Genomic DNA, 14,043 nt, shown 5'->3' with positions numbered 1-14,043 from the left:
ATATCATAATATTGTAAATCCAATATCTCTAAAACTAATCAATGCATAAAATCAACCTAAAGCAAATTGACAATGATAACAAAAATGCGAACTAGGGGCAGGCACTACATCCACCCCCCCTAGAATTAGGCTTACTCCTGGAAGCCCAATACAAAGAAACATGAATCAACACAAAACTAAGGTCCACGATCGAGGAAATTGGTCGCTCTATGACCATATTGTCCAAAAAAGTAGCAATCTCCACTAAAGCCTCCCTGAGCTCCAGGTGCACGCGATTGATCAAAACTACCAACACTGGCATCCTCACTGAGAGCTTGAGGAACTTGATCCAACCTGTTGCGCATACTATGCTTCTAGTTGCGATAGTTCCCTGACTATGAACCACCACTGTTACCATGGAAGAACTTCTGTCCCGACTTCTCTTGATTACCTTTAGAGAAGTTAGAAGAAATTCTAGAACTTCCAGCCCCTTGGGACTGGTTATCCCTCAATGCTCCTGAATAAAGTGCCCCTCTAGCTTGGACACCTGGTAGGCCACCTTGACCCGAAGTCACACTCCTCTCAACCAAAGTAGCTCGCAATATTGCATCCTTAAGGGTTTTAGGTTGGAAAACCTTAACACCCCCAATGATGTTAGCATTAAGTCCTCTAATGAAATGTTGGACCATCAATGGTGAACTATCACTAACTCCTGCATAAGACATAAGCTCGAAGAACTTACGCTCATACTCCACCACTATCTTGGTACCCTGTCTCAAGTCATGAAACTCAACTGCCCTCTGAAATTGCCACTGCTCTGATAGAAATCGCTCATGGAAGTGTTCAAGGAACAACTCCCATGTAACAGTCTGCATATTTATCCCAAGTTTCTTCTCCTCTATATTCCACAAATTCACTGCGAAGAGCTCTAAGTGGGTAATGGCATATCTTGCTTTGACATTGGAGTTAAAGTCTTGCATGGAAAAACATCTATCTAGAGCAATCAACCAATTCTCAGCATCATATCTAGTACCTTCTCCATTAAAAGGTTTGATCTTAACCCGTAATAGGTTCTTCATCTGGATGGACTGGCTAGACCGCCTTATGCTCTCTAGGTTCCTCCCTCTAGGACTTATGGACCTATCTCTATCTCCATGCTCTGAATGATGAGCTCTATCCTACAAGGGTAGGCGTGCTAGGATCTCCTTGACCAAGTCTCTAGTGACTGATCCTTCAGTCTCAGCATCTTGCTTAACACTATCATCCTCTCTAGCCTCTTCCTGAATAGGATCCCCTGAATGGACCAAGGAAGGAATACGGTGACTAACTCTCCCACGACTTCTACCACGTCCTGAGCTACAAACCCTAGCAATGAATCTAGAACCAGAAGTCATCTCTCCTAAAACACCCAAACACAACAACGACATCTAAGAATCCATCATAACCATAGGGTCATAACTAACTGATATAAAGCAATAATCTGAAAAGTTTTATAAGTTTTCTAGTTCCATGTTTAGAATCTGTCTCATTTCAAAGTTTGTTGTTCAATAGTTTGGTTTCAAGTTTGATGTCAATATAAGTTTGTCATTTAAATACGTTGTAAGTTTACTAATTGCTCAAGTGATGGCCCACATAATGCCCAGAGGTCCCAAATCTTGCAGATGAGTATTGCATTTTGTGCTTTTGACCAAGATATCATCCATGTAGTCCTCTATGGTCTTATGCATCATGTCATGGAAAATTGTAGTTACTGCCCTCTGATAGGTCACATTAGCATTTTTCAAGCCAAATGACATTATGTTCTAGTAGAAGGTTCCCCATGCACATGTAAAAGTAGTCTTTTCCTAATGTTTTGGTGTAATTTTTATTTGATTATAACCAAAAAACCCATTCATGAATGAATACATCTCATATACTGCTATCATATCCACTATCATATCAATTTTGGGAAGTGGAAAATCATCCTTAGGACATGCTAAGTTGAGATCATGGAAGTCAGTACAAACTCTAATAGATTTATCATGCTTGGAGACTAGAACAATGTTGGATATCCATTCAGCATAATCAATTGCATGGATGAATCCAACTTTCAAAAGTTTCTCTAGTTCAACTTTGATGAGCAATGCAACATTAGGATGCATTTTCCAAAGTTTCTGTTTAACTGGTTTAATGCCTGGTGCAATAGACAAATGATGCATAATGAGATAAGGATCTAGTCCTTGCATGTTAGAATATGTCCAAGAAAAATTTATCTTCTCTCAAAAAAAGGCAATGAATTCTTCCTTTTCTTTAGGAGACAGTGACTGAGCCAGATGTATCATATGAGGATGTTCTTCTATGCCTAGGTTGATCGACTGTGTCGACTCTATCAACACCAATGATCTCCCTTGAAAGTGACTGGGAAGTGCATCAAATATCTCATCCACAAGCACCTCAGAGAGGTTTTCGCCCTTGGATACATCTTTTATTTTTACTTTTTTGGGTTTCGATACTGCCAGAATGTGGTTTTCACCATCAAACCTTCTATATTTTTTCTTTTTAATTGTATAACTGAGATATTTGATGTCAACTTTAGTCATGTTGATGCTCTATTCACTAGTGGAAGACATTACAGGTTCAACAACGTTAGGTAGCAGGCAAGAGCATAGTCATTCTAGAATGTGTTGGCTTCACTAGATGCATTAGTATTCCAGTCTATAAGCTCAAGATATGTGAGTGAAAGAGTAGTGGTGAGTTCAATTGCATTCACGGTATAATCATTAAATGCTTGGACTAACAATTCAAGACCTATAGTGGCTTCATCCACAAGTGTGTTCAAATGCCTTTGAGTACTAACATCAACAACTGACAACTCGAGGACACTAGTTGGATTAGACCCATCCAACCTAACCATAGACATTTCACCCACTTCGAGTTGGTTTTCATAAACATGAACTTGGTCAATGTATTTATCTGTAGTTTCTTCTGAAAGGGAGTCAAACCCATATTCCTTAGAATTAGTGTTGCATGGTGACAGGCTGTAGAATTCCTTGACAGTGATAGGGGCATACTCACCTTCATCATCTGGATTTTTACACAAGTATTCAATACATAATGCCTGACTAGACTCTCCCTTTTTTGAATGAGCACTGGGTGGATTAGTATTGTCCTTAGAAGAATCACTAGTATCATCCATAGTGCTGACACATGGCACAAAGTCATTAGGATCAACAAAGAATTTAGCAAGATCGTGAGGAATAGGATAAGGATAAGGATTCTCATCATCTGAATTATCATCTTGAATATCTAACTCAGCTTGTGACTCATTTCTAGATGAACCCTTAGGTTTTGGTATGAATTTGTTAGCCTCCAAATAGAAGGGAACCTTCTTAAAGCCTAGACCAGATGTATCTCTATTTCTTTGAGCTATTGCTTTGATAGAATTGAATAAACCATTGTTATTGCACCAAATAGGACTAGTTCCCTTGCAGCCAAAACACTTCATGACTCTAAGACCAGGCCCATATTTTTTAGGAGTGATCTCTCAAGTTTGCTTAGTTAGGTCTACTGGAGTCTCTTCTTTGTAAAGCCATGCAACAATGGCTCTATTTTCTCTTTCATCCTCTAAAGGAACTATAGCCTTGACAAAAGTGCCATTACTTGGCTTGAGGTGTCGGCACTATAAGAATTTGGCTTAGGCCAAAATTCACCCAAGAACTAAAGAACTCAACACAAGCACACAATAGATCAAAATAGATAGAGTATGATTAGAATGATGATATTCATTCAATAACTGCTTGAGAGTACACTAGGAGTGCCTAAATATAAAAGCCTCAGGAGAGCTTCTAGAATGCATAGAAGTTAGCATCATGATATGTCATACAACCACACACATATCCACCAGATATGGGTTATCCTCCATTAAGCATGGGATTAAGTGCGATGATGTGAGGATAAGCCTACAATGGTGTAACATGCAAATCAGTGGTGTAGATAACATGTGCTAAATGAGGAGTGCAGATAACTGTGTTGTCAACATGACAACTCACTGAATGATGCATACTCCTATGTTGTAGACACCATGTGCATGATTAGAGTTGCGTAAATCAATGAGAGTTCACAAAATCTTAAGCGTCTCACCTAAAATAATAATAAAATAATGAAAAATAATTAAATAATGCATTAACCTAAGTAAACTTAAGTAAGTGTAATAAGTAAATACTTATTTACACCAACACCCCCCCTTAAGTGAAACTTAGGGGAATTCCCTTAAGCTTATGAAATCTAGGATGAAATGCAAGATGGGTCCCGGCTACTAGGCCATGTTAGGTACCCATGTACATAATGATATGCAATCTCCCATAAAGTAGGAAAAGAGGGAAAACCTCATGGGAAAAACCCTCCCCCAAAAAGAGAGATAGATAGGGATGCATGGATGGATGGAGTAATCAAGACCCCCCCCATTACGAAATACATCCAGTATATATATATAAGAGAATGATGAGAAGAGGAAGAGAGACAAGATGGGCTCCCCCGCCCAAAGAAGAATGCTGAACAATGACTACTCTGATGAAGAGGTTGATCCAAGACTACAGAATGGTGTTCCTTTGCTTAGGAAGAAACAATGCCAAGGGTACAAATGAGATGCTTCCACTATGTGAGGAAAATATCCCATGGATAAGTGATGTCTCTGAAACTTGCTCAATTGGCTGAAGAACCTATCCCAAAGAACTATCTGACTCTGCAACTGATGAAGGACCCTGCTGCAACTGCTGATCATAAGTATCCACAATCACTTCAACCTATGAGGATCGATCATGTAGAGAATGAACAGGAGGATCTAATGGAACCCTTGTGACAACAGGAGAAGGTAGTTCTACATCAAGAAGAAGAGGCAAATCATGAATACTATCCCCCAAATCTGTCACTGAACCTACATTTGGAAGATGGGATGTACCCTGTTGTTTTGGACCTATCACTGTGGCAATATATGCATGCAGACTAAATTGATGAAGTGACCTCTTACTATAACTATTGATAGAACCCCAAATGTTTGAATTTTTTGAAGCACTATCGATGAAATTACTATCAGTATCCACACTATATGATGTGCGAAGAGGAGTAGAGGACAAGCTTGGAGAACTTTCCTCAAAGTATACATCCTTCTCCACAAAAAAATGACGAGTCACCGGATCTAAAAGTCTATATGCCTTTACACTATCTTCATAACCAATGAAAGTACAAGACTGAGATGGCTGTGCCTTGCATCCCCTAGAAGATCTGTTTGCCCATAAAGACAACCGAAGACTCTGAAGTGTGTCACAATAGGTTTTCTACTGCACCATGCCTCAAAAGGAGTTTTACCATCAAAGGCTGGATGAGGAGAATGATTAAGAATGTGAGTGGCACTAAAGATTGCTTTGACTTCTAATGATGGATCTAGAGACTTGGCATGAATCATGAAAACTTGCCATAGACTTAAGAGTTCAGATCCTCAATGCTGCAACATTTGTCTTATGTGGATTGAATGCTGAAGGAGTCTGAAGATCAATTCCCTCATGTCTAAAAAAGTCTTCAAGTCTTTTGTTCACATCCATGTTTCCATTGTCCATGCAAAGTATTTTGATGGCCTTTCTAGATTTCCATTTTACACGAGTCTTGAAGTCTAGAAACTTGTCCAACACTTTATTCTTGTTATGCCGAAAGTAGACCCAGTGAACCTTGAAAAGTCATCAACTAAGGTGAGTATGTAGTGACCCTATCTTAATGAAAAAGGACCTACTAATACCATTTGAACCATCTATAGAACACCAGGTGCTCTTGAAGACTTCCCTCTTTGTCACTTCCCCTCTGGATGCATATCCACTAAATCTGTTGAACACTCACCCTTAGAAAAGTTGATTTGAGGTAGACCTTTGACCATGTGGTATGTGCAAAGTTGCTGAAGGTAGTAGTAGTCAAGATGACCATACCACTCATGCCATAATTGCATGTTTGAATTGGATTGTGATAACAAGGCCTTTGAAGGAGACTTGGGTACAAAATGCGAGAAAGAGTACAACCTCTTGTGATCATTAACTTTCCCCACTGCAATCAAGGAATTGTCTTTAAGACTGTGCACTTTTACTGATGTAACTCCCCGCCAAGGGATCCAAAAGAATTAACCTAAAGTTTCACTAAGTTTTCTAAACATTTAAAAAAAAAATTAAAAAAATAAAAAATTAAGAAAGTATAACATACACATCAAACACATAGTAGCGGAAGCAATAACATGTAATCATCGACAAACATACATTGCAAGTTACATTTCTTAAAGATCCCAAGACGTTGAGTCACGTTTAAATTTAATTAAATTCTAAGTCTAACAACTATCACATACATATGAAAGAATAATCAAAAGTCCCATGTCCATATTATACATTTGTTCCGAATGCCTCTTGGAAAATTAATTCGAAATGCTCAATCATCCATTGTACAAGTCACAGGGTATGAAAGGCTTAAATGAATATACATATGAAAAAATAGAAATGCATCAACCTCCACGAATCCATGATACAAAGTACAGTAAAGATATATAAAACTATTCACCATACATGATACATCCATACATCCATAATGATAAAACATCTATCATAAAATCTAACCATCCATCATAATAATCCAAGAACATAGTGAAGGTAAATGCCAATCACAAAAACTCCAGCCACGGTGACCATGGAACGGATCTCAATGGTAAGAGTAAAAAGCACTACCACCCAACTGCGTGGAACCTAAATGGTCCACTCCCACTGCGCTGAGGAGATAGTCTCAAGTCCCAAATCAGATAACAAAACCTATAATCATAAATACTCTCTAAGTCCAGGAAATCCTATAAGTATGCTAACTCAAGGGTTCCTAAAAGGATCGACATCTAAACCTAGAGGTACCACAAGACACGTAGGAAACCTAATATGCAAGCGGGAAAGTGTCATTGCAAAAGTCACGTAGAAGTTACTCGAGCAATCCCTTAGGAATCTCGGGTCCCTACTAATCTTGCAGCCACTAGTATCCTCTCGTACTGACGAGGCATACTATGGAATGCAAGGTCGTAACCAAGCATTCTCTCTACCCCATCCTAGTCTATAATAGCACTCAAGGCATGGGAGAGAACATACAATTATCTTGTTAGGTTCATTTTCTCTCATTTAGTGTAAATGTTTTCACTTATTAAAACAACTTACAATGGGTTACTCCAGGCAGCCTCTTAGGGCCCCGATCCCCATTGCAAGCCACTTCCTGACACTACACATAGATAACCTACCCTAGGCTCATGAAATCACAAATCAAAGAATCATAATAAAATCACCTCAGTCCTATACAAGCAACTGAAAAACATCATAAAAGATAAGCCACAAAATTACATCAGTTCTTCATGAGCAACAGATAAGCATCAAATAATAATCATATGATCACGACAGTTCTCTATCAGCAACTGAAGGCATCAATGATAATGAAAGTATCCCAATAGTAAATTACAATACTGATCGAAGACTCCAAAATGGTCAAGTCAAAACATGTCACAACATGACATCATCAAGATCTAAACGAACACTTCAGTCAAAGCAACCAAAAGGTAATACAAGTATAACTGATCGAGACTCAAAAATGGTTATCACATATAACTGATCAAGACTCAAAAATGGTTAAGTTAGGTATCTCATATACATACGCTTCAATTTCACACAAGGAAATTGGAAAGCAATAACAATCAATTATCCATACACATCATAGAGCAGGCCATCGCATTACCATGGTTGGGTTTAGAAAGATTGAGAACAAATCATCATAACATCACAATCGCATAACCCCCGAACCTTTGGTAACAACCTAAGACTGGTCAAAGCTAAGCCAACCCCCAAAAATCACAAATAATAGACAATGTATAGAAAACATCAAAGTCTCATAGATTGGATTTGTTTTGAAAAATATTGTTGATGTTAATGTAGGGTTTAGGTTCCAGTTACTATCCCTTGTAATTAACCCATTTCTATATTTAAATGATAGTACAATTATCCTCTAAATAATCTAAGGATATTCTTTTATTTAGTTAGTTTACAGAAATAACTATTTATTGACTTTAAATAGAATAACTGTAATTTTATAAAAATCAATATTGTTAATCAATAACAATTAAATAAATTTTAAACTCCATTAAATGATCTTCGATTATTAATTAAACTTAATTAAATTAATTAATAATTATATTTGTATTCATACAAATAAATAAATAAATAAAAACTATTTAAAAAGAATCCTTAATTAATAATATTTATTAATTATTAAATTTATTAAATAAATATTATTAAATTAATTAATTAATTATTAATAAACTTCATTATTAATAAATATTATAAATTAAAATAATAATTAAAATCTATATAAAACTATTAACAAACTACTTTAATTAAAAAAAATAATAAAAGTTTATAAAACCCCTAAACGTATCTTACTATATTAATAAAACTTTATAAAAACTTTACAGTACTTACTTTAATTCAAAGTTTTTAAAACTTTAAAACTTATGCCTTCATGATAAAAAGGCTGCCGACTTAATTATAGTCGTGCGACTATTTTAAAAGCACAGTACCACACACCAAATCACAGGTACACTGTGCTAAGTGCAGACTTGCGTTGGGAGCCGTGCCAACAACAAGGTAAGAGGGATAGGGTAAGTTGCATGTTGTTTAAATTTATTTATTATTATTATTATTTTTTAAAATAAAACATTAAAACAATCCTTCCCTAAAGGATATATATATATATATATATATATATATATAATATAATTTTATTATTTTAAATTTTATTTAATATAAGAACTTTAAACAAATTCTCCTCATTAAATGTGTGTTTAATTTTATTTTAAAATCTCACTAATAATAATAAAACAAATTCGTCTTTATTTTATTTCAATTAAATTAAATTAATTTTTTTTTTTTTTTAAAACTAACATTTACAACTATAATCTGATAGAGAAAATTCTATTAACTATTTCAATTCTTCAATCTAAAATCTTCATTTTCAAATTCAAACCCTTCCCAGTTGAACTACGATTTTCTTTTTTACCTACGATTGATGTTTTCAAATGGATTTATTTCTCTTATAATCTTATTACACAGATGAGACACAATATACATATCCTAAGATTCAGACAAGAGAGTGAAAGAATCATACAATGAAATCTAGACCATTTGGATTTATAACCCATAGGCACGAAGAAGACATGATTATCAAATTGCATAATTCAACCCGTGATCAAGCACAAGACCCTACCTCAACCTGATGCTAACATGCAACCAACCAAAAATTGTGAGAAGGTTCGCTCCCGAAATTCGTCTTCGAAATCTCCTCTAAAATTCGTCTCCAAGTTTCGTTCCCAAAATTTTTGTGTCCAAAGTCTGCGGTCCCCCAAAAATGAACCCCAAAGTTGTGATAAGGTGTTTTCTCCTCAAATCGGGGCACTAATTGTGCGTTCACCCGAGAGGACTCCTTGCTCACAAGACTCAACTCCAAATTAACCTTTATTATCTTTTCTTTTATTTTGCATTCAACTTTCATGCACATTAAGTTGATTTATTAAATAACTTTATTTAATATTCCACTTGACTTCTATTTTAAATTAATTTATTACTTTAATCTCATGTGCACTTTATGAAATTAAAATAACGTTATTAATTTCTATTATTTAATCTTTTAATTTATTTCTCATATTTAAACTCATGCTTAGATCATGCGATCTAGAATTCTTAATAATTTTATATCTTTCAACTTTTAATTTATTTTAGAAACTTAATTGATAACATATTTAATTAATTTAAATAACAATAATATTTAGCATTTATTTAAAAATAAACTCCAAATACATTATTATTAAATTAAATAAATATTATCCTGTTCTAAATTTATCTTTGAACTTTAATTTCCAAATTTAATTCTTTTATTTAATTAATTTCTCAATTAATTAAATATTAAAGATATCATGTTAATTCTCTATTAAATTAAATCATTAATTAATCTTTTTAATTAGACTTAATTAATAGAAAACACATCAAGGACTCATATAACAACATACGAAAACCCTACATAGAAAAACACATACTAAATCAAAACAAAAAGGGTTATAATCACGAAATTACATCTTTTGATGCATTCGGAGGGTACTTAACTCAGATACTTGTCCTAATTATCAATTAAGACAATTGGCTAAAGGGTTTAGGATTTGGACTTAAGAGTTTATCTCCTCTCTCTTACCATTGAGATAATGCGATAGGGTACGCTCATCCTGGCAATTCAAAGAAGTCGATACCCGGCACCTGCAACCTGCATAAACTCCATGCATGTACAAACACAATATTCTAAGCTAAACATACAATGGCAGGAAGTGGTGCATCATGTAGATCCCGACTAGCAGGTGACTACGACTCCCTTCCTTAACCACATCAGAAACACCATACACATGCAGTATGGGGTAAGTATCCATAAGAAGGCACATGTGATAATAAACCATCTAACTAATCGTCATCGATAACTGATAACATTGAATAATCATCATACATACATGAAATATAGAGTACCAAGTAATCTCATCATATAATAAACTGAGTGTAAAACAACATCTGATAATCTCTAAAATAATAATACTAATCATCAAACATAAATTGGCCTAAAAGAGTTTGGCAAGGATGACAGAAATGCGACTTAGGGGCAGGCACTACAACTGAGTCTAGAAGGAACTCAACTCTATGTCCATCTCCAAGGTGGGTGATTTGGTAGATTGAAAGGAGATTTGAACTTAGGTTTGGAACATAGAGAACCTCTTGAAACTCTCCATTTTCCATCTCCACATTTCCTTTCCCTTCAACTTCCATTTTGCTATCATTCCCCATGAAGATGTGCAGTACCTTTGAGTGATTCAATGAAGAAAAATCCTCTCTTGAAGAACCCATGTGATATGAGGCACCTGAGTCAAATATCCATTCCTTTGAAGAGTTTGAATTAGCCATGATCACTTGCCCTTTTCCCTTTGAATCTGAAGATGATCCTTTATCCTTGTAAGCATTAGGCAATGGAACATTATGTTTCTTCATGATGTTGGTCAATTTATCAATCTTCTTGAGATAACACTAATGCTCTTCATGACCTGATTTCTTGCAATAAGCACACTTCTTCTTCTCCTTATTGTTTTTGTCCCCTTTCTTGTTCAAATTTGAGGACTTGCCTTGTTGATTTGATTGTGGTGTTGACTTTTCTTCATCCTCAGATTTGTCTTTCTTCCACTTCTTCTTAACCTTTCCTTTATTTAAAGACTTTCCAACTGAATGTTGAGAACCCTCATTGGCCACCAATGCTTTGGACTAAGGTGTTTTGAGAATCCCCATTGATTTCAACTTCTTTTCTTCATCATCCAATAGTTTATCATATTCATCAAAAGTGATTTTCTTGTAGGCAGACCCTAAGGTAGTCTTTGAGGTGTTAAAAGAAGATACAAATGTGGAATACTTTGATGGTAGCTTGTTATGGATGAGATAGATCAGTCTCTCATCTTTGATAGAACTCCCACACTTAGTAAGCTTTGTCCTCAGTTCATTCACCTTGATGATGAAATCTTGTATGGAGTCATATGACTTAGGATCTAAGGATACAAGCTCATCTTCAATTTTGAACACATCCTCTTCAGACACTTTACCATAAAGGCTTTCGAGGGTATCCCAAGCTTCCTTGGATGTAGTGCATTTCTTAATTTGATACATGATCTTATCATCTACCCCCAAACATATATCACCTAGGAATTTCCTATCCATTGCTACCCAATTTGAAATATCACTTGCAAAAATATTATCACCTACTGGTTTAGGAAGAGTACCATCTACATATTGTGAAACTCCATTATGCATTAAGTAATACAACATTTTGATTGACCATGAAGCATAGTTATGAGGAGTTAATTTAGGAAACTTAAAGTTTCCCATAATGTAGAAAATGAAAGAAAATTATAGAAAAGAGAGAACACAACACCAAGAACACCCCCCCTTTTTCACTAAATCAAGAAACCCCCCCAAAATAGATGCTTTGGGCACTTTATCAATAGTGCAATTATAATGGGCCACTAGCCAATTCTAGCCTTTGTGGACTTCTTATTTTGCTTGTTACAACCTCTTAATAGAGTACAAATCTAAAACTTTACAATGTGCTACAATTTTGAAGCATTACAAGCAAAGAAAGGCCCTATTGCTGAAAGTGCCACTTTTTTCCACAAAAACGTACAATCTAATGCTAGATCTAGAAAGTAGACAATAAAATATGCACTTTCAAAAAAAATAGAACCTATTTTTGACTCTAGATGTGCCCGTACAAAGCATTTGAAGTTGTAAAATGCAGGATTATCCAGGTACAGTGGCCAAAAAATGAAAATTTTGAACAATTTGTGCACCAAAACCAGAAAATAGCTACACTACTCAAAAATTTAGGAAATTCTACCCAATTTCTAAAAAAATTGCACCTTATTTGGAGTCCAGAGGACTGAGATATGGCCTCCCAAAGTCGGACTACAAAATTGAAAATCAATCTAAAGAGGGGTTGTATCAGTGAATCGCGAGGTTAAATTTGATGATCATAGGACCATCCCCATAGTTGAAAATTTCCCTTGAATGAAATCTAGATGGGTGTCAAATTTAGGATCACGAAAAGATGACGTTAGCAACTCTAAAGGCTCGAGATGACACCAGTGGCTGGTGTGAAATTGTACAAAATTTTGTGTGTGTCCTGCTTGCATGTCAGTACGAATTTGCTAACTGGGTGCTAAATTAGCTACTGAGTAGGATGATGATGTGTTTGTAGACTTGGCTTAACATGTGGAGCTACGTTGGCGTGGTAGTTTGTTATTAGATCACATGGCTCTCTGCCAGATTCAAAGGCATTGCGCTGGTCGTTGCCAGATTTTTGACTTCTGCTACACTGGAGTTCAGAGTTCTACCAAAGATTTGAGGGAATCTTTCTTGTGCTAGCAGAATATTCTCACAAGTGGGAACACGAGAACGATGCTAGAATCCTTGCTCATGTGGGAGTATTTAAACTTCAATTGCTTGGTTTCTTTTATGGCTGTCGGAGATCATTCGCAGTGGGTGCCAAGAATGTGGATACTATGCCAGAGATTATTGCGCTTAGTCCCACATTGGTGGGGTTTTGGTTTCCAAGGCGATATAAAAGGAAACTAACGCTATGATCAAATAAAGATGTTTTTCGTTGGATATTGGAGGGGAGCTGCTGGAATGTGTGGCCGAGTCATAATGTCACCGGCCGAATTTTGGTAGAGATATTTGTTCTCTCCAAAATTATAGAGTATGGCCCAAACTATGTAGAGACGATCATGGATTTAAAAACTCTGCAACAAATAAATAATTCTGCCCAAAATCACAGAGCCGAGTTGGGGTGTCACTATCTAGTTCAACCAATTTTTTTTTCTTTGACTAAATGATTAACTGAATCAATCCAAATAATAATTTCAAAAAATACCTAGAGATACAGAAAATAAATTAAATTTAGATCTAAAAATTAAAGATCAGATCAAATAAACGATTATACCCAAATTGCAAATCGGGGCCTCTAGGTTCTGATTTGCAAATTTTTTTGGCCTCATGATCAACTTTCACCCAATATAGGCAAATTTATAGTCGATCTTCACCAAATCAACACTCTGGATGCAATAGTGAGGTCACATCTAGCTCTAGATGCTCCTAATTTCTATAGATCCTCCAGATTCGTGTCGAGGTGCTAAAGCATGAATGGTCTCGAACGGCTACGTGATGAGAATCTCCCTCAGCTCTGATACCATGTAAGAATTTGGCTTAGGCCAAAATTCACCCAAGAACTAAAGAACTCAACACAAGCACACAATAGACCAAAATAGATAGAGTATGATCAGAATGATGATATTCATTCAATAACTACTTGAGAGTACACTAGGAGTGCCTGAATATAAAGGCCTTAGGAGAGCTTCTAGAATGCATAGAAGTCAAAACCATGATATGTCATACAACCAGGCACATG

General features: G+C 35.8%; 1 pseudogene; it reads left to right on the top strand.

The window, feature by feature from the left end:
• LOC149557753 (uncharacterized) overlaps nucleotides 1–13,219 on the top strand; it is a 49,644-nt pseudogene extending 36,425 nt beyond the window's left edge.
• The last annotated feature ends 824 nt before the right edge of the window (nucleotides 13,220–14,043 follow it).

Source organism: Cupressus sempervirens, chromosome 5 (genome assembly GCF_028749045.1).
Source record: "Cupressus sempervirens isolate cs-2001-9-10 chromosome 5, ASM2874904v1, whole genome shotgun sequence".
In the NCBI taxonomy this organism is placed as follows: Eukaryota; Viridiplantae; Streptophyta; class Pinopsida; order Cupressales; family Cupressaceae; genus Cupressus; species Cupressus sempervirens.
This window is presented reverse-complemented; position numbering and strand designations above follow the sequence as displayed.